The sequence below is a fragment of the Scleropages formosus genome, chromosome 5 (assembly GCF_900964775.1).
Source record: "Scleropages formosus chromosome 5, fSclFor1.1, whole genome shotgun sequence".
In the NCBI taxonomy this organism is placed as follows: Eukaryota; Metazoa; Chordata; class Actinopteri; order Osteoglossiformes; family Osteoglossidae; genus Scleropages; species Scleropages formosus.
Window position 1 is genome coordinate 7,871,577 of NC_041810.1, and position 21,443 is coordinate 7,893,019.

Below are 21,443 nucleotides of genomic sequence, written 5' to 3' on the forward strand. Positions count from 1 at the left end.
CCTGGAACACCGATGGTGCATTCGAAATACCGAAAGGCATCATCATGTACTTGTAGTGATCGAGGGAGGTGCTGAAAGTGGTCTTCCACTCATTCCCTTTCTGGATCCGGATGAGGTTATATGCACTCCGCAGGTCAAGTTTTGTGAACACCTGGGCCCCATGGACCTGTTCCAGAGCTGCAGTAATGAGTGGTAGGGGATGAGGATACTTGACAGTTATTGTGTTGAGCCCCTGATAATCAATGCACGGGCATAGCCCTCCATTCTTTTTCTCAATAAAGAAAAACCTGCAGAGGCCAGTGAGGTCCAGGGCTGAATTATCCCAGAGGCTAATGTCTCAGTCACATACTCCTGCATGACCTTTTGCTCGGGCAGAGACAGAGGGTACACTCTGGCCCAAGGGGGAGAAGTGCCTAGCAGGCGATTGATCGCACAATCCCACGGCCAGTGTGGGGGCAGGGTGATGGCCCTGCTTTTGTTGAAGACCTCCATGAGGTCTTGGTACTCTTTCCGGATTACCAAAGGCTGAGCTTAGTTGGGGCCTTTGACGGAGGTGGCTTGACAGGGGAGAGACAGATGGGCCTTAGCACACTGCGGACACCACTCTACGAGTTCCCTGGTGCTCCACGTGAACACCGGGTCGTGTTTGGTGAGCCAAGTGAAACCCGGGATGACAGTATGAAGAGTATCTGGGGACTGGTTAAGAAAAAAAACACAAGGTCCTCCATGTGGCACGCCCCGACATGCAGACTCAGAGGCTCGGTTCATGACTCCACTTCCCCAGTGCCCAGTGGTTGCCCATTGAGAGCACTGACACGTAACGTTATGTCACACCCCCATGTTGGAATGCCATGTATCCTGGCGAAAGCTGAATCCATAAAACAGCTAGCTGCCCTGGAATCCATCGGTGACCCCCAGGACATGACTATGGGCACTGTTACATGGTTTATGGGCCTGTGAAAACCACTCACTTTTGAATCCTGGCTGGGATCTCTAGGAAAACCAGGCAGGTGGCATAAAATGTCCGGGGTCACCACAGTATAGACACAACTGGCTGCAGAACCAGCGTTACCTTTTGTCCAGGGTCAGGTGCCCCTGTCCAACCTGCATGGGCTAAGGGGACTCGGGAGGGGCATTGGTCACAGGTGGGGCCAGCCAGAGATGCTGTGTTTGTTCCCAGGCCAGGTTGTCAATCATGATTGCGGTTCCCACAAAGCGGTCGAACGTCCAATCTTCCCCTCAGTAGGGCAGCTTGGCCTGAATCCGTGGGTGCAGGCCATTCCTGAAGCTCACCAGAAGGGTTGTTGGGTTCCAGGTGCTTTCTTTTGCCAGTGTCTGGAACTCCAAGGAATATGCCTCCACTGAGCGATTGCCCTGCTGAATTTGTGTCAGGCAGTGGCTGGCAGTGTGGGTTGAGAGCAGGTGATCATGTTTCTTAAAACACTCATAGGTGGTAGGGATGTGTTTCTTCCAGATGGCCGTGGCCCATTTGAACATGGGTTCAATCAGCAATGAAATCAAGTAGGTGATCTTAATGTCATCTGTCTTATACACCTGTGGCAGGCTTGAGAAGAAACCCCTGGCATTTGTCGGGGGGGCCGTTGTACCTTTCGAGGAGCAGATGTCGTTCTTAGGATGAGACTGGAGACGAGGTCGAAGGAGCAAAGCAGAGGGTCTGGAACCAGGATGTCGGAAACAGAAAAGATGGGGAAAGGAACGAAGGGGATCTGGGAGAACAAGGAGGTAGATACTGCTTCTCACTGACACATGGGAGATGCAGTTTCACTCTAAGAAGTTCTGGAACCAGGTGTGCCAGACTGGTCTCTTTATACCCTGCTGCTTTGATCAGGAGCAGGTGCAGGTGTCTGGCATGCAGTCATGGGCATAACAATATGTTTACAGTAATATAATTTGTTAGTTTTTTTCACACCTTTTGCTTATGAAGAATTTAAGAGCATGCATGCAAAATGCAGCCTGGATCCTCATTAGTGGTATGAGCTTAAATATACAACTGGACATTTATAATCAAAGTTGACATTGACTTTTCGATATTGAGTTAATGTCCTAACAGCCTTTACGTTAATGAGAGGAAGAGATGAATGATAACCAGAGACGAAGTAGTGCGTAACTTGCTAACTTTATTGACTAATTTCTGACAGTGTTTAACAAGAAATTCATATTATATGAATGCCTGTCAGTTCCTGTAAAGCTTGATTTTTCTGCTCTTGTCATCATTCAGCTTCTTTACCCTGGAGAAAACAGAATGGAAAAAATCAAGAATCAGTCATACTGTACTGTATGTCCCTTATTGTAACATATTTAAAGCTTTATTTTAATGTGTGCTTTTTACGGTCAACATATCATGTTTAAACTGTAGCGTATACCAGAAAATATACAAAATATAACAAATAAGTAATAGAAAATCATGTCCATTATGGACCATATTTTTTATTTGAGAAACATTATACATCATGTATTATTGAAAATAATAAAATTTTGAAAGCTGCTTTCCTATATTTTTGTTATAAGTTTGCAATGGTTTTTATTTCATATGCACCTGCAAATAAAGCACAAAATCGAAGGCTTTTCAAACTGCTTCGGAAAGTTAACTGATTGTTGTTGAGTTACAATGAGTATGTTTGTTTGGCCTCACTTTGTGTTACAACTGCTACTCATTTTTCTCTTTGTTCTGTCATTTGCTGCTGGCTGTTGCTCTGTTCGTATTCTAAAGGTGTGAAGAATTAGAGCAGTTCAACACTTATTGCAGAACCTTGACCTTAGGGATGGTTCCTAGTCTGCAGGCATTAGCTCTTTTAATACTTTTATAGCTTTTATACTCTTAGTCATATTCATCTTTTTTCTTTCCTATACTTTTCCACAATTTTTTAATTGGTGACTGGTTTAAAGCTTTAAAACACAGTGACAATCTCATGGCAAAATGTGCTACACTAAATACAATCCTACTGATATTCTGTCCTAAACTAATTGTGCCTGTAGTGTCTTAAAGATACTAGGGTTCTGTACAGAGAAGTAACTCAACAGAACAGTGGTCCTTCAAAGCTATGTCCTTGTCCAGCTCAATAAGTCAAACAGCATGCCTGCATAATGCAATGAAATTTTGGTAGTTAACATTCTGGCTGAGCCACGTGGACCTCTCATGTTCGTGTTATAAGTTTAAATCCAATATAAAATTTTTATTACCTTGCTGATGTCACGGCTCTTGGCTCTCAGCTTGTTGACCTGAGACTCGGCGATGTCGGCACGTTCCTGAGCTTCCTCCAGCTCGTGCTGTACTTTCCTGTACCTGGACAGGTGGGTGTTGGCCTGCTCCTCCTGTGAAGGAGTCAAACAGCTCGTCAGTGGACACGTTCAACTGTGATTCCTCAAATGAAACAAGTTTACTTTCGGTTTATTTCAATGTCTAAGACCTCAGTTATACATTGTTTGTCAGAAACACAACATCTTACACAGGAAATCAGACTTACAGCTTCCTCAGCCTGCCTCTTGTAGGACTTCACTTTCAGCTGCAGCTTGTCAACAAGATCCTGCAGTCTGGTTATGTTCTTCTTGTCCTCCTCAGTCTGCAGGCAGTAAAGATGGTTGAATTGAGGTTACGGTGCTTAGCCGTTCTTCACGGTACTGTGTTTTAATAAGCAGCGGTAAAATCTTACCTGGTAGGTGAGCTCCTTGACCCTCCTTTCGTATTTACGGACTCCTTTGATGGCATCGGCTCCACGTCTCTGTTCACCTTCAACCTCACTTTCCAGCTCACGGACCTAATATGTAAGAACCCTTCTGTATTTTTCAAATTCATAGCATTATACTGGTAAATTATAAAAGTGAAGTGCTAGAAAGTGCAGTGAAAAATGATTTAGCTTCAATTACACTTCAGACGTCCTATCAAACAGTTCACAAGAATCAGTGTCTGCTTTTGGAATTCATAATATTATACTGGCAAACTGGGCAGGAACTGTGGATCAAGCAGCATCTGTTACCCTTGCTTCCAGTTTCTGGAGCTGTTTCTTTCCACCCTTCATGGCCAAACTCTCAGCCTCATCCAGACGATGCTGAAGGTCCTTGACTGTGACCTCCAGGTTCTTCTTCATCCTCTCCAGGTGAGCGCTGGTGTCCTGTTCCTTCTTCAGCTCCTCTGCCATCATAGCAGCCTGCATTTTTTTCATGCAAAAAACATTAGAGCAGTGGACTGTTATGTATCCTTACTTCTTGTTGTCATTGTAGCAGAGCTTCTGATAAAGCAATAAAAGAGCCACTACTGACATCAGTAATAGCTTTCTTGGCCTTCTCCTCAGCATTTCTCGCTTCCTGAATGGTGTCTTCAACCTCCCCTTGGATCTGAACAAGGTCAGCTTCAAGCTTCTTCTTTGTATTGATGAGACTTGTGTTCTGAAGAAATAAGTGTTTGTTGAGCATTGTACAAATATTTCGCTGAACATCCAGTTGAAAGTTACCCTTACCTGGGAGTGCAGCAGAGTGACACGCTCACTGGCATCAACCAGCTCCTGCTCCGCCACTTTGCGGCCTCTCTCCGTCTGCTCCAGAGCAACTCTCAGCTCCTCAATCTCGGCCTGCATCAGGGTGTTCCGTCGTTCAACCATAGCAACCTGCTCCTTCATGTCCTCCTGTCCTCTGATGGCTTCATCAAGGTGCAGTTGGGCATCCTTGGGGACCGAAAAGACATTTTTAAGGAATGACTTCTTATAAAACATACTGTGTTTTCATTGGATCTCGCAGAAGTACCTTGAGCTGTCCCTGGACGTTCCTTAGCTGTTTCTGGGCCTCAACGGCCTGGCGGTTGGCATGACTCAGCTGGATTTCCATCTCATTGAGATCTCCCTCCATCTTCTTCTTGACTCTCAGAGCATCGTTCCTGCTTCTGACTTCAGCGTCGAGACTGCTCTGCATGGAGTCAATGATTCTCTGACTGTTCCTCTTGATCTGCTCTATCTCCTCATCCTTCTCAGCGAGCTTCCTGTCAATTTCTCCCTTGACCTGGTTGAGCTCCAACTGGATTCTAACGATCTTGGATTCCTCATGTTCCAGAGTGGCCTTTAAAAAGCATATATATATATGAAAATGATAGTGATAGTGAAAGTGATACATTATTTTAATTTATGGTCAAATCATTGCTTCTGCTTCCTCCAGGGCAGTCTGGATATCAGACCTCTAAATCTCAGATTCTTCACGCTGAAGTGTGCATTAAATATTTAAATGAATATCTGTTTTTTTTTAAAGTCATGCAAGCACAAAAAACTAGATTTTATCAAGAAGAGAGTACAAAAGTGACATAGAACTTATATTAATCATACTTTAGAAAATTACTCAGTGCAAACATCCATCCATCTTCCTCCGCTTATCCGGGACCGGGTCGCGGGGGCAGTAGTCTAAGCAGAGCCTCTTAGACTACTTCCCTCTCCCCGCAAACCTCCTCCAGCTCCTCTGGGGGAACCCCAAGGCGTTCCCAGGCCAGCTGGGAGACGTAGTCTCTCCAACGTGTCCTGGGTCTGCCCCGAGGCCTCCTCCCAGTGGGACATGCCCGGAACACCTCCCCAGGGAGGCGTCCAGGAGGCATTCGGAACAGATGCCCGAGCCACCTCAACTGGCTCGTCTCGATGCGGAGGAGCAGCGGCTCTACTCCGAGTTCCTCCCGGGTGACTGAGCTCCTCACCCTATCCCTAAGGGTACGCCCAGCCACTCTGCGGAGGAAACTCATTTCTGCCGCTTGTATCCGCGATCTCATTCTTTCAGTCATGATCCAGAGTTCATGACCATAGGTGAGGGTAGGAACGTAGATCGACCGGTAAATTGAGAGCTTCGCCTTACGACTCAGCTCCCTCTTCACCACAACAGACCGGTACAATGACCGCATTACTGCGGACGCCGCACCGATCCATCTGTCAACCTGCCGCTCCATTTTTCCCTCACTCATGAACAAGACCCCGAGATACTTAAACTCCTCCACTTGAGGGAGCAACTCCCCCCTAACCCGGAGGGGGCAATCCACCTTTTTCCGACTGAGAACCATGGTCTCGGATTTGGAGGTGCTGATTCTCATCCCCGCCGCTTCGCACTCAGCTGCAAACCTCTCCAGCGCACGCTGCAAGTCTTGATTCGATGAAGCCAACAGGACCACATCGTCCGCAAAAAGCAGAGACGAGATCCTGCGGCCACCAAAACAGACACCCTCCATTCCCTGGCTGTGCCTAGAAATTCTGTCCATGAAGATAATGAACAGAATCGGTGACAAAGGGCAGCCCTGGCGGAGTCCAACATGCACCGGGAACAGGTCTGACTTACTGTCGGCAATGCGAACCAAGCTCCTGCTCCGGTCATACAGGGAACGAGCAGCCCATAGCAGCGAGCCCCGAACCCCATAATCCCGAAGTACCCCCCACAGGATGCCACGAGGGACACGGTCGAATGCCTTCTCCAGGTCCACAAAACACAGATGGACTGGTTGGGCAAACTCCCATGAACCCTCCAAGACCCTAGTGAGAGTATAGAGCTGGTCCAGTGTTCCATGGCCAGGGCGAAAACCGCATTGCTCCTCCTGGATCCGAGGTTCGACTATCGGTCGGATTCTCCTCTCCAGTACCCCGGCATAGACTTTCCCAGGGAGGCTAAGGAGTGTGATCCCCCGGTAGTTGGAACACAATCTCCGGTCCCCCTTCTTAAAAAGAGGGACCACCACCCCGGTCTGCCAGTCCAGAGGCACCGTCCCCGAACTCCACGCGATGCTGCAGAGGCGTGTCAGCCAAGACAGCCCCACAACATCCAGAGACTTGAGAAACTCGGGGCGGATCTCATCCACCCCCGGAGCCTTGCCACCGAGGAGTTTTTTGACTACCTCAGCAACTTCAGCCAGGGTAATGGACTAGTCCCCCTCCAAGTCCCCAGCCTCAGCTTCCTCTACGTAAGGTGTGTCGGAGGGATTGAGGAGATCCTCAAAGTACTCCTTCCACCGCCCGAGGACATCCTCAGTTGAGGTCAGCAGTGCACCACTTCCACTGTAAACAGTGTTGGCGGAACACTGCTTCCCCCCTCTGAGTCGCCGGACGGTTTGCCAGAATCTCTTTGAGGCTGACCGAAAGTCTTCCTCCATGGCCTCACCGAACTCCTCCCAGGCCCGAGTTTTTGCCGCGGCGACTGCCAGAGCCGCGTTCCGTCTGGCCCGCCAGTACCCGTCAGCTGCTTCAGGAGTCCCATGAGCCAGCCAGGCCCGATAGAACTCCTTCTTCAGCTTGACGGCATCCCTTACCTCCGGTGTCCACCACCGTGTTCGGGGATTGCCGCTGCGACAGGCGCCGGAGACCTTATGGCCGCAGCTCCGAACCGCTGCCCCGACAATGGAGGTGTGGAACATAGTCCATTTGGACTCAATGTCCCCAGTCTCCCTCGGGACCTGGTTGAAGCTCTGTCGGAGGTGGGAGTTGAAGACCTCTCTGACAGGGGCCTCCGCCAAACATTCCCAACAGACCCTCACTATGCGTTTGGGCCTGCCAGGTCTATCCAGCTTTTTCCCCCGCCATCGAATCCAACTCACCACCAGGTGGTGATCAGTTGACAGCTCAGCCCCTCTCTTCACCCGAGTGTCCAAGACATATGGCCGAAGATCAGAAGAAACGACTACAAAGTCAATCATCGACCTCTGACCTAGGATGTCCTGGTGCCAAGTGCACTGATGGACACCCTTATGCATGAACATGGTGTTTGTTATGGACAAACCGTGACTAGCACAGAAATCCAATAACAACTCAGCACTCGGGTTCAGATCAGGGAGGCCGTTCCTCCCAATCACACCCCTCCAGGTGTCACTGTCGCTGCCCACGTGGGCGTTAAAGTCCCCCAGTAGAACGACAGAGTCCCCAGTGGGAGCGCTTTCCAGCACGCCCCCCAGGGACTCCAAAAAGGCCAGGTACTCTGCCCTGCCGCTAGGCGCATAAGCACAAACGACAGTGAGAGACCGTTCCCTGACCCGAAGGCGCAGGGAGACGACCCTCTCATTCACAGGGGTAGACTCCAACACATGGCGGCTGAACTGGGGGGCTATTAATAAGCCCACACCCGCCCACCGCCTCTCACCCTGGGCAACGCCAGAATAGTGGAGAGTCCATCCCTGGTCGAGAAGAGTGGTTCCAGAACCCAAGCTGTGAGTGGAAGTGAGCCCGACTATATCTAGACGGTATCTCTCAACCTCCTGCACTAGCTCAGGCTCCTTCCCCGCCAGTGAGGTGACATCCCAAGTCCCAAAAGCCAGAGTTGGCGTCCGAGGTTTGGGTCGACTGGGCACTCGGCCCCGAGCACTGCCCAAATCACAACGCACCGGCCCCTTACGGTCTCTCTGGCAGGTGGTGAGCCCACCGAAGAGTGGCTCCACGTCATGGCTTTGGGCTAAGCCCGGCCAGGCCCCGTGGGCATAGACCTGGCCACCAGGCGCTCGCATGCGAGTCCCCCCCCCAGGCCTGGCTTCAGGGTGGGGCCCCGGTGACCCCATACCGGGCGGGGTGAACGAGATCCTTGATTTAATAGTCAAAAGGGGATTTTGAACCCCTTATGCAAATGCAATGCAAACACACACACACACATTTTCAGAACCACTTGTCCCATACGGGGTTGCGGGGGAACCGGAGCCTACCCGGCAACACAGGGCGTAAGGCCGGAGGGGGAGGGGACACACCCAGGACGGTACGCCAGTCCGTCGCAAGGCACCCCAAGCGGGACTCAAACCCCAGACCCACCGGAGAGCAGGACTGTGGTCCAACCCACCGCACCACCGCGCCCCCTCCGCAATGCAAACATTTAAATTTACACACACACACACACACACACACACACACACACACACACACACACACACACACACACACACACACACACACACACACACACACACACACACACACACACACACACACACACACACACACACACACACACACACACACACACACACTTTCAGAACCGCTTGTCCCATACGGGGTCACGGGGAACCGGAGCCTACCCGGTAACACAGGGCATAAGGCCGGAGAGGGAGGGAACACACCCAGGACGGGACGCCAGTCCATCGCAAGGCACCCCAAACAGGACTCAAACCCCAGACCCACCGGAGAGCAGGACTGTGGTCCAACCCACTGCGCCACCGCACCCCCAGAGAAATTTACATATACTGCATTCTAAATTGTACGATGTCATTTGTTCTGTAAACAGATGATAATTTAGCATATTGGAGTGATGATAGGTACATTTTTCTTAGGTTTAGCACAGGAGTAAAAATTTTATCATTTAAATTTATGGTAGTTCGGCCCAAAGTCATGTAAATTTGTGTAATGGCTAGTTTTCAGGAAAGCAAGATGTATATAAAATAGGTTAAGGCTGTATAAGTTTACCTCAGCTTCTTCTAAAGCAGTCTGAATTTCTGCCTTCTCAGTCTCTGCTGTCTTTTTAGCCTTCTCCAGCTCATGAATGGTCTTTCCAGTTTCACCAATCTGTTCAGTCAGGTCTGAGATCTCCTCTGCAGGGAAAACAAGAATATTGAAACTTGCTCAAGAGGTAAATTTTGGGCAATAAATGGATTAATTCCAATTGTTCAGTAAAAGAACTGGATTGATTTTAAACATCAGTCAGTTGCACATAAAATAATTGACACTCTTCATTAATATGTAGTAATAAGATGTAAGTACGCTGCAAGTTTTTGTTCTCTCTCTTCATGGTCTCCAGATGGTCCAAGGTTTCTTCGTAGGAGTTCTTCATCTTGAAGAGCTCAGTGCTGAGAGAACGAGCCTCTTTCTGAGCTCCTTCCAGCTCTGCCTGGCTTTCCTCGTACTTCTGTTTCCATTCAGCCAGAACCTATAGAAACATTAGCAGTAGAAGGAATGAGAAATGAAGAGTGCTTGAAATAACTGTAAAAGCAAAGACAAATGGCGCTACTGTCGGAATTCAAAAATGACAAAGTAGTCCTAGAATAGGATTTAATTTACCTTGTCAAAGTTTCTCTGCTTCTTGTCCAGGTTAGCAGCCAAGGCATTTGCTCTTTCCACGTCAATCATGAGATCCTCCACTTCACCCTGCAGCCTCTGCTTGGTCTTCTCCAGAGAGGCACACTTGGAGTTCACAGCTTCAATAGATTCCTCTGCATCTTGCAGACGCTGGGCAAGCTTTTTCCTTGAGAGAAAGTGATGTGTTCATGTTATTTGTGTCACTCTCACCGATTGTAAAGTGTAGCTATAAAACTAGTGCATTTACTTGGCCTCCTCAAGCTCCTCGGTGCGCTGGATGGCATCGGTTTCATATTTGGTTCTCCACTGAGCCACTTCGCTGTTGGCCTTGGACATTCCACGTTGCAGTTCAGCCTTGGCCTCCTGCTCTTCCTCATACTGCTCACGGAGCAGGTCACAGTCATGGCGGGCTGACTGCAGAGCGTGGGCCAGGGCATTCTTGGCCTAAAAGTCATTAAGGGTGAATAAATATGAGTGAGTAGCTTTTCTTTCATCGTCTTTTCATATTGTTTTTCAAAGCATCCAGCATGTCCGTGGAAGAGAACATTCAACAATATTCCGTTCCGTCACCTTTACTTCCTCTTCAATGTGCCTCTTGAGCTCTTCGATCTGCTGAGTGTAGGCCTGTTTGCCTCTCGTCAGCTGAGAAACTAGAGCTTCCTTCTCTTCCAGTTGGCGACTGAATTCACCTAAACAGATTAAAGAGTGTTACATTCTTTTTATTTTAACGGTGCTTTTTGTTTATGAAGTGCTTTTCAGTTCTACTTACCGTTCTCTGTCTGAAGTCTGGCTTTTTGTGCACTAATGTCATTCAGCTGACGAACATTTTCGTCATTCTTGCTCTTGAGTTCACTCATCTGATCTTCAAGGGTCCGGCACATTTTCTCCAAATTAGCCTGTTAAAATGTGTAAAATACTTAATATAGAAGTCTCGCATGTAATCAACTTATGGAAATTGGAATGACACATGTACTCCACATACCTTTGATTTGGCAACAGCCTCCATGTTGCTGGATAGATCGTCGATTTCCATTTTGTATTCACTCTTCTCCTTCTCCAGTTTCTGCTTGACACGCTGAAGGTTGTCGATTTGTTCTCCCAGCTCTGCCACGCTATCGGCCTGCTTCTTGCGAAGAGCGGCAGCAGTGGCCTCGTGCTGTAGGGTGGCCTCCTCAAGATCACGGCGAAGCTTCTGGAACTCAGCTTCTCGTTTCTTGTTCATCTCAATCTGAGCAGCAGTTGCCCCACCAGCCTCTTCAAGTCTCTCACTGATCTCTTCAAGCTCCCTGGAGAGATCAGCCCTTTGTTTCTCCACCTTGGCCCTAGCAGCACGTTCAGCTTCAATTTCCTCCTCCAGCTCTTCGATACGAGCCTAAAAGTACATACTAAAATTACTAAAATATCAAGATAGTAAATATTTTTGTTATAACACGCTGTATTTATGATTCAGGGAATTTACCTGGAGTTCTTTCATTTTCTTCTGCAGCTGAGCCCCTAGTGATTGTTCATCCTCAATTTTGCTAAGAAGTTGACTTGTCTCAAAGTCCTTCCTGTAGAAATGAATCAAATATTTTCAAGGTTTTTGTTCAGAAATGGAGAAATGTTTGGATATTTTGACAGTCTTAAATCTTTCAACATTCCTTTGCTTCTTAATCCTCTCCTCTGACTGTTTCTACATTCTTTCTACATCAGAAATACACTCAACATTCAGTTGACGGAAATCTCCTTATTTAAATTTCACTTTTATAGAACCTGAAATTTATAACAGGAAGTGCTCTGTGACACTGTATTTGTCTGATTTAGTTGACAAATTGTCCGCTTAGTGGTCCACTGTGTAACAAACTACTAAAGACTTTTGACATTGTCAGCCTCCTTACCACATTGGAACAGCTTGGAAGAGTCACTGAAATGGTTTGAGACCTCCTTTATCTATCAGATAGATCTTACCAAGTGGTGTGGAGTGGCTCCCTCTCTCTCAACAGATGTTCCAAAGGACTTAGTTCTGGGTCCTTAGCTCTTGTCTACCTCTATCTACAGGGCTTCCCTTGGCTCAGTCATTGTCTCTCATGACTTTCAGCTGCTATGTAGACAACACAATACTGTTCCTCTGTCTTGTCTCAACAGGCACAGGCATAACCTCTACCATCTCTGCCAGGTTGACCAGTCAGCATGTACAACCCAGACTTTGTATGATGCCCATTTCCCTTCTGCTCACTGACTTGTTCAAAAGTCTCTATCAAACAGCAAAACTGAATCATTTATTTCATTTATACATTCAACAACTGTATGAACTGAATAAAATATGATTCCAGCTCATTCCCTTCGCTGCCTTGCAGAAACTCTTCCCTTCTCTTGGCATATTTTACTTGGTAAAAAAGCAAAACCTTTGTTTTACATGGTAGAGTTCAGTTGTATTTTAAAATTTGTATTCATATTTCAACTATTGCCTTTTAAAATTTCCTTACTTCTTAAGCTTCTCCTCTGACTGCTGTTTGTCATTCTCTAGATCCATTATGGATTCTTGGGCCAGTTTCAAGTCTCCCTCGAGCTTCCTCTTGGCTCTCTCAAGGTCCATGCGTAGCTTCTTCTCTTGTTCCAGAGAACCCTCCAGCTGTTACAGGAATAGCAGCTGAATACTACCTATTATGATTATTGATAATGAAATTTTAAACTTTTAATCTTTTAACTTACATCATCTACTTGCTGTTCGAGCTTAGTCTTGGCTTTCGTCAGACTATTGACTTTGTCTTCTTCTGCCTGAAGATCATCCAGAGTTTGCTGGTGTGCCTCTTGGAGGGCTTTCTTCTCCTTGGTTAACTTGGCAATGGCCTCATCCAGAGAAGTCATCTCCTCTGTCAGGTTTTTAACCTGTAATAGAGTATTTTGTGTTTGTTTAGAATAACTCTGAATTGTAAAAATGTAGTTATGGATTATTGATTATATGTTAACCTTGTTTTCTGTGGCGTGTTTTTCCTTCTCCACTTTGGCCAAAGTCAACTCTAAGTCATCAATGTCCTTCTTCAGCTCAGAACATTCATCCTCTAGTTTCCTCTTCTTGGCTGTCAGCTCAGCATTGATTTCCTCCTCGTCCTCCAGCCTTTCAGTGGTCTCTTTGAGTTTTGCCTCAAGCTGGATCTTACTTTTGATCAGGCCTTCACATCTTTCCTCCGCATCTGAGAGATTTTCCACTTCCTGAATAGAAAATGAAGTTGAAAGGTTTATTGTATTGATTGGGCAACAATGAGTGTTTCTAAGTGTAAATACGTTTTTTAATCTCGTGACATTATCAGCGGAGAATCTATGGCCAACACTGCTGACTGCATCAGAATCCATTCTTACCGCTTGCACTTGAAGCTGCAGGTCATTCTTCTCTTGCAGCAGAGAAACCATTTTCTCCTCAAGCTCCTTCTTCTTAGCCAGAGCTTTTGCTAATTCCTCCTTGCACTTCTCAAATTCTACCTTCATGTTGGCCATTTCCTTCTCAGCTTCTGCACTCTTCAGGAGAGGCTTGATCTTGAAGTACAGCTTCATCCATGGCCAGTGTTTCACATTCATGAATGAGCGGATGTTGTACTGGATAGTATAAATGGACTCTCTGTTTAAAATGAATTACAGAAGAAATTACTACATTTTATTGCAGGTATGTTACTGTGTTAACCTTATCAAATCAAGGAATACTTAACACTACTTGCAGTCACCATTTCCATTTTTTCGGCTTAGTGCAATTTGTACAGTGAAACATGTATTTTTATTTTAAATATACTTTATTATTTCATTGTGTGAAGGTCATACCTCCTCTCCATCATCTTTGCAAACTCCCTTCTCATGATGTAACCTCGGCCCAAGGCCTGAGTCATGGTAATCAGAATTGCTAACTTCTCATCTCTCATCTCTTCCAACTGGCCCAGCAAACCAGCTTTGAAGAACACCTACCATCAGAAAAAAAAGACCTCACCCTGTAAATCGTAACGCTAAATCCTGTGTCTCAGGCAATGTGAGTCAGTCAGTCCATGTGTATGTGGGGCCAGGGAGTCTCATCACCCACTCACCTTGGTGTGTCCAAACTTGTACTGAGTGTGGTCCACATCAATTGACCCCAAGAGTTTCTCTGAAGCCTTCTTGTTGTCGATGAACTGTCCCTCAGGGATGACACTGGCATTCAGTACTTTGTACCTGTAGGAAGGTTGATAAAGAGAAGAATTTCTATTTATGATTTTGGATGATTTGTGTTCAGTATTCCTAATTGAAAAGCGATTCCTATAGAATTTTTTAGCAGATTCTTACCCAGCAGTTACATTCAGTAAGTTTTTGTCTCCTACAGACAATAGATAGATAGAAGTTTGATACAAGAAGTTTGGTCTGTAGGAAGTTTCACTTTTGGATACTTTTAGTTTCAGTGTTTTCCTGGAGAATTTTTTTTTTTAGCAGATTCATCAGAAATTTGCCCATATGTGATGCACCAGAAACTTGTCTTTTCCTTCCAATGGATTTTTTTCTACTATAAGCATTACCTTTGCTTGAAGTCACCATAGAGGATTCTGCTGGGGAATCCCTTTCTGCAGATCCTGATACCCTCCAGTACACCGTTACACCTGAGTTGGTGGATGACCAGGTAGTTCTCCATGAGACCTAGAAAATATTGTTAATGGTCAAGAAGTAGAATCAATGGGACCACCATTGTACCATTTAATTATACAGTCATTTAAATTTTTTGTTTAATTATATAGCGGTTCAGAAAGTGTGTGTGTGTGTATAGACAGCTACAGTAAGGAGCGCTGGACCTACCTGGTGTCTTTGTCTCATTAGGAATTATGCATCGTACAAAGTGAGGATGAGTGCTTCTCAAGTTGGTCATCAGCTTGCCCAAGTTCTCCTATAAGATGATGTGATATGTTCTGCTAAAATATATATTGTGTAAACATAGTGTGCAGTTGCTGCTTGTATAACAAATGGTCAAGTTATGAATTTTTGAAGATACAAGCATCTTGCAGTTCATTTATTGTAAAATAGTTTTTTCCTCACCAGTCTGTTTTCTAAAATTTCTGTCTTTTCTGTCTCAAAAGCTGTTCTTAACTAGCAGTAACACACAAATCGAATAGTGAGGAATCAGATTAATTCCGTCCTCGTCCAGTGTTTATAGCTTGTGTCAAGTGTTCTAGAGTGTTGATAAACAATTAGAACAGAAAAGATGAACCTGTATATGGCATGAATCAGTCTAAAATCAAGGCTAAATAGGCAGTTGTGGAGACTCAGTATTTTTATTTTCAGTGACTTTAAATTAGTGTGTTATCACAGCCTTACGATGTATATTTATTATAGGTGTATCCAAATTTTTTTTTTGGATACACCTATAATAAATACACATTTTTTTTCTGAGGCGAACTTAAAATAAATTGTCAGGTATCTGTATTATTGAGCTTTTAATAGTTGTGTATCTAAAATCTGAACATTCATCTTCCTTATGTGATAAAACTACTAGCAGTCATGATTAAATGGAGGAGGTTTTGGAGGTAACATTTTTAATTTCCAGTAATTTAAAATTAGTTTCAATTTTAATATAGTTGGGCATTTATAAAGTAAAAGTTGTGAAGAGTATTTTTAAAATATATTATTTCTATATCTAAATTTTTGCAGAACCTAACGTGTGAATTCATTAAAGAATGTTTCTACTTCTAAGTTTTTATTAATTCTGACTTGGAGTTAAACTCAAATTGATTTATGAACAGACTTCTTGTCCATCTTGTGTTCGTAATGTTAGGAGCCAGTTTAGAACTACAGTCAAGTTATTGAGACATATGATCTACTTTAAAGGAAAATAATAAAGAATTAGATTTTTACCCGGAAGAGAGCTGACACGGTTTGGAAGGAACCACCCTTCTTCTTGCCACCTTTTTTGCCACCACCAGTCTCTACATACAAAATAAATATTTTGTTTGAAATGCGTAAGTATTAGCTAATAGTTGTAATTCTATATTACATTTTATATTAAATTATAAGAGTTGTAGGAACAGAAATGAAAATAACTGTTATTAATTTATAAAGGAAACAAGACTTGTAAATGGCTAAAATGTATTGCACCCTCTCCTGAAGCATGAGCTGTAAACAAACATCATATCAACAGCATCTACATACAAGTTGTACCTTCTGTTCCAGCATGAGCCACGAACAAATGAGCCAGAAGTTTAAGTGCAGACTTCTGGTAGAGCTGCACTACAGAGTCGTTCAGGGGGTCCTTGTTCTTGTCCAGCCAGCCGACGATGTTGTAGTCCACTGTGCCGGCATAGTGCACCAGGGAGAAGTGGGCCTCTGGTTTGCCTTTGACAGGCCTTGGTTTTTGGAAGCAAGCAGATTTGCCAAGATGTTGGTCGTACAGCTTGTTCTTGAAGGTCATGTCTGTAGCCTTAGGGAACATGCACTCCTCTTCAAGGATGGAGAAGATGCCCATTGGCTGTCAAACAAAGAAAAGTTTGCGTAAAGCTTTATGAGGAGTGACAACATGGGATTTCTTTCATAACTGTTGAAGGCCATGTCACGTACCTTCTCAATAAGCTCAATGCAGGCAGCCAAGTCCATACCAAAGTCAATGAACTCCCACTCAATCCCCTCTTTCTTGTACTCCTCTTGTTCCAGAACAAACATGTGGTGGTTGAAGAACTGTTGCAGTTTCTCGTTGGTGAAGTTGATGCACAGCTGCTCAAACGTGTTAAACTGAGAATATGAAATTAGAAGACTTTACTAATTACAAATCAATATCAAAATTGGGGAAAATGATTTACCATCCAATTTTTTGAGAATAGAAGCTCTTCGTAAAATGCACTTACTTCAAAGATCTCAAATCCAGCAATGTCCAGGACACCAATGAAGAACTGTCTCGGCTGCTTTGTGTCCAACATCTCATTGATGCGAAACACCATCCACAAGAACATTTTCTCATAGACAGATTTGCAGAGAGCCATAGTTGCATTGTTGACCTGATTGTGCAAAATGGAACAGAAGGTTTTTCCATAGTCTTTCAAGTCTGAATATTTGTTGTTTGTTTTACATTATATTGAACATATCAGTGTGTGCACAGCTACATAGATCATGGTGAATATACAGGATATTCTCTACCTGAGGTACAGTCTGCCCCTTGGTGACAAACTCATTTCCGACCTTCACTCTGGGGTAGCAGAGAGCTTTCAGCATGTCAGCTGAGTTCAGGCCCATGAGGTAGGCGATTTTATCTGCCACTGAATTACAAAGAACATGTGTTTGCTTTTGCTCTTAAATTCTAGGTGGATTTCTGTTTGGTCTGGGTTATTTTGTTTTTTACCCTCAGTGCCATCAGGCTCAGCCTGCTCCTCTCGCTGCTTCTGCTTGAACTTCATGTTCCCATGATGCATCACTGCACCAGTCAACTTGTAGATGCTTATCTTCTCGTCAGCACTGAAGCCCAAGATGTCAATGGCAGTCTAGGTGATTCAAAACACATCACTTTACAAGCTGTGCATTGATAAAAGACAGTATAGAAAGCCCTTTAGTTGTAGGTCTACTTACATCTGTGGCAATGAACTCTTCCACATCATTGATACTTTTCACAGTGATCTCGCCTTTGCTGATCATGGGGTAGTCATAGGGGTTGGTGGTGATGAGAAGTGCCTCTGTAGAGATTTTCAAAAGGAACGTTGAAACATTAAAGGGTCTACGTTGGAGACACATAAGAAGTGATTTCCATTTCACATGGAGTACCTACCGAGCAGCTCTGGTTTGTGGCCAGTCATAAGCTGATAGAAGATGTGGTAGCTTCTCTCAGCTGACAGCTGGAAAGTTACTCTTGACTTTTCCAGCAGATCTGTTGGTAGGAATCAATTTTTGTTTTACATTTATTTTGTTGGTATCTCCGGATAAATGACTGGCAAAGAAAATATGGGATAAAAAGACTCACAAGTTTCAATATCAGCGGAAGCCAGTTTTCCTGTGGTTCCGAAATGGATTCTGATGAATTTACCCTAGACGTTAATTGAAAGTAGAGGGTGTTATAGAGTAATACTCTTTCATATTGTAAAGTACTCTGCATATTGACGCAGCAAGTAGTTTTAATGTTTCTCAACTTACGAAGCGAGAGGAGTTGTCATTCCTCACAGTCTTGGCGTTACCATACGCCTCCAGCAGTGGGTTCGCCGCAATGATTTGATCTTCCAGAGAACCCTGAGAGAAGATATTGCAGTATTCATAATTTTGTCATAGGACATAAGTCTGTGTTATAGATGTAGTATAACTGTCTCTGACCTGCATTTTTCCAGGCACAGGCTCCGCTTTCTTTTGTCCAGCGACTGCGATTGTCGCAAAGTACTGGATGACACGTTTAGTGTTGACAGTCTTTCCTGCACCAGATTCTCCACTGAGGATGAAGAGAGACAATCAATGGAAATTATGATACACAAAATAAGAGTTGATACTTCCTTCTAGCTGTACCTACATGTATTGGACAGTCATACACTGACTGACAGTGAGAAAAGTGACAGCTATTGGACTTATCTTTTGTTTATGCTGTGAGTATAGTGTATACAATATATGTGATATTGTTTGTTTCTTTCCTCAAATATTAAATAATTTATTGGTACACATACTTACGTAATCAGGATTGACTGGTTTTCACGATCTGTAAGGAAAAGTAGTGCATGTTTCCTTCAAATGTTTCATAAATAGACAAGGAATAGTTTAATATTGTACACTACACTTAATTTATCTGAAATGTGGTAATATACTTTATTTTATTTTCTTCTTACCTGTGAGCATGAACTGATAGGCGTTATCAGAGATGGAGAAAATGTGTGGAGGGGCTTCAACTCTCTTCTTGCCTCTGTAGGCAGTTACAACTGCAGGATCGTACACTGGGAGCCACTTGTAGGGGTTCACAGTGACGCAGAACAGCCCAGAGTAGGTCTGGAAAAGAACAAATGGACAGTTATTCTCTTCGGTATTACTCTTTAATATATACATTGATTGTTTTGAATTTATGGAAAAACTCACGTAGATCATCCATGCTGCATAACGCTCTTTGAGGTTAAACAGCACAGCGGGTTCATTGAGGTGAGTCATCATGGCCATGTCCTCAATTTTGTCAAACTTTGGGGGGTTCATGGGGTGGATGTCATCCTCCTTAACAGTTAGAGTCTGTGAAAAGTCAACATGGTAAATTATCAAATGTAGTCTATAACTCTCTGTAGTGACGTCTTCCACCTTTTTTAAAATTCCGGTCTAAAGTGTAAGTCCCCTAATGGAATGTTATCGTATCCTGGTGAAGGGGCTTGCATATCTCAGCAAGGCTATGAGCTGTATGGTGTTGGACCACTGAAGACGAGCAGGCTATAGCAGACAGGTCAGATTGAACATGGGTCAACTGGAGAAGGAAGCTGCCAGTCACTCCAGTTTTTTCTTACTGACAAGTGCAACAAAATTTTCAAATTGGCACTGGAAAGTCCTTCAGGTCAGAAAGTGCCCAATGTAGTACTGATATGAAATAGACAGGTCAACCATGAGTCGCAATGCATGTCAAGACATGACGACTCTAAAGCCAAGAGGGAAGCTAGCAACTGATGTATAGAGAGATGTAAGGTAAGTCTTATGTTGCAAAGATCTACTCTGTAGCGCTGAAACCTGGAATGTAAGGACTTTGCACGAAGGCCAATTTGATGAATTTTAAGATAAGGCAGAAGAAGGGGACAACAGACTAAGATGGCTAGATAGTACTGATGTCACAAATATGTGCTTGGAAGAGCTCAGAGAAGAGTTGCTGATAGACAGGACAGGACTAACATGCTCAAGTTCTTGGAAGTCATGAGGAGTTGGGTTCAAAGGAACGACTGAAACAGTTTGGTAAAAAACGATGGCTCTTCTAGTTGAACTACTTTTTTGTGAGCATTAAATTGTATAATATAATAGGGGGGTGCGGTGGCGCAGTGGGTTGGACCACAGTCCTGCTCTCCGGTGGGTCTGGGGTTCAAGTCCCGCTTGGGGTGCCTTGCGGCGGACTGGCGTCCTGTCCTGGGTGTGTCCCCTTCCCCCTCCGGCCTTACGCCCTGTGTTGCCGGGTAGGCTCCGGTTCCCCGTGACCCCGTAAGGGACAAGCGGTTCTGAAAATGTGTATGTGTGATGTAAATTGTATAATGGCTCCAATACAGACAAAAGTACAAGTGAATGAATTTTAGCCTTGATTGCAAACACTTTACCGTGCAACATACAGCTCTGAGTCAGGTTGTACAGTTCTACTTACTTTCCCATCCTCGGTCTTAACGGTTGCTTTGCCGCCCTCTCTGCTCGCAAGTGTACCTTTGACGTACATCTCCTTGGGCTCAGCCACAAAATAGGCTGTTTTGGCATCGAAGGGCTTGTTCTGAGCCTCAATCCTCTCTCTCTCTGGCTTCCGGAGGTAAACGGCCGCCGGGCCAAAACACTGCATCTCCGCGTCCGTACTCATGGTGGCTCTTCACTGGGGATTGAGGGTAAAACCGCTGATGTATTAATAATGTTAACCACGGTTTTTCAGTGAAAATGTGCCAATGTGTTTTTTAAATCCACTGCTTTCTTTGCCTTGTTTTTCTTTTTTGATAATAGATTTTAATGATAAATTGCATTTTGCTTTGCAATAAAAACTTTTGCATTCAGTAAGGATTTACCTCTTTTCACACCTACAGAGAAAAGTGAAAACTTGTCGATCTGGATGCTGAAAATGAGAGGCAAGAAAATATTTTTAAACTAAGTCAATGAAATCTTTTTTAAAATAACTGAATGTAGTGTCTTATGTTGTACTCTTCAGTTTGAACAATGCTGTTTGGAAGATTTTAATTATCAGATTTAATGTGAACAATACCCATAGGAAATAGGTAGGAACATATTGTTGCATTCCAGTTCTGACACAACCCGAAGAAACGTAACTCACTCACCTTTCCTGTGTGACTGTGAACCTTTGCGTTCTCTGTGGCACTTACTTTTATAGAGAGATTTCACCTCCCTCAGCAGAAACCACCTCCTATATTTGGTCATGTATCCGTGCTCTGTAACCTATTAAGTTAAGCCCGTGTGATAGTATTTTTATCAGATGATTTGTTTGTGAGTGCTTCGGAAATTTTAGTCAAAAACTCCTTCTAATTTGCCTAACTTATTCACTTGACATGCCTTGCTCAGATTTTACCAACATAAGTTACATTGTTTCTATGAGGAGTTGTAGGAATTATCTGTCCTGGTTTAATGATTTGTTGCACAAAAAAGGAGCCTGCTATGGAAATTTGCATCAATGTTACGGCACTTTCAGTCGTCCTGTTTCTCCCTGAGATGTGAAACTGTAGTCGATAGTATTCATTTTGTCACCTTGAGTCAGTTAAAACTTGGATTGGTCTAAATTTTATGGACAAATAAGCATACATAAGTATAATTTCCTCTAGCAACCAG

At 44.3% G+C, this 21,443-nt stretch overlaps 1 pseudogene; it reads right to left on the reverse strand.

The window, feature by feature from the left end:
- Nucleotides 1–3,174: 3,174 nt before the first annotated feature.
- LOC108926391 (myosin heavy chain, fast skeletal muscle-like) lies at nucleotides 3,175–20,484 on the reverse strand (annotated as a pseudogene).
- Between the last annotated feature and the right edge of the window lie 959 nt (nucleotides 20,485–21,443).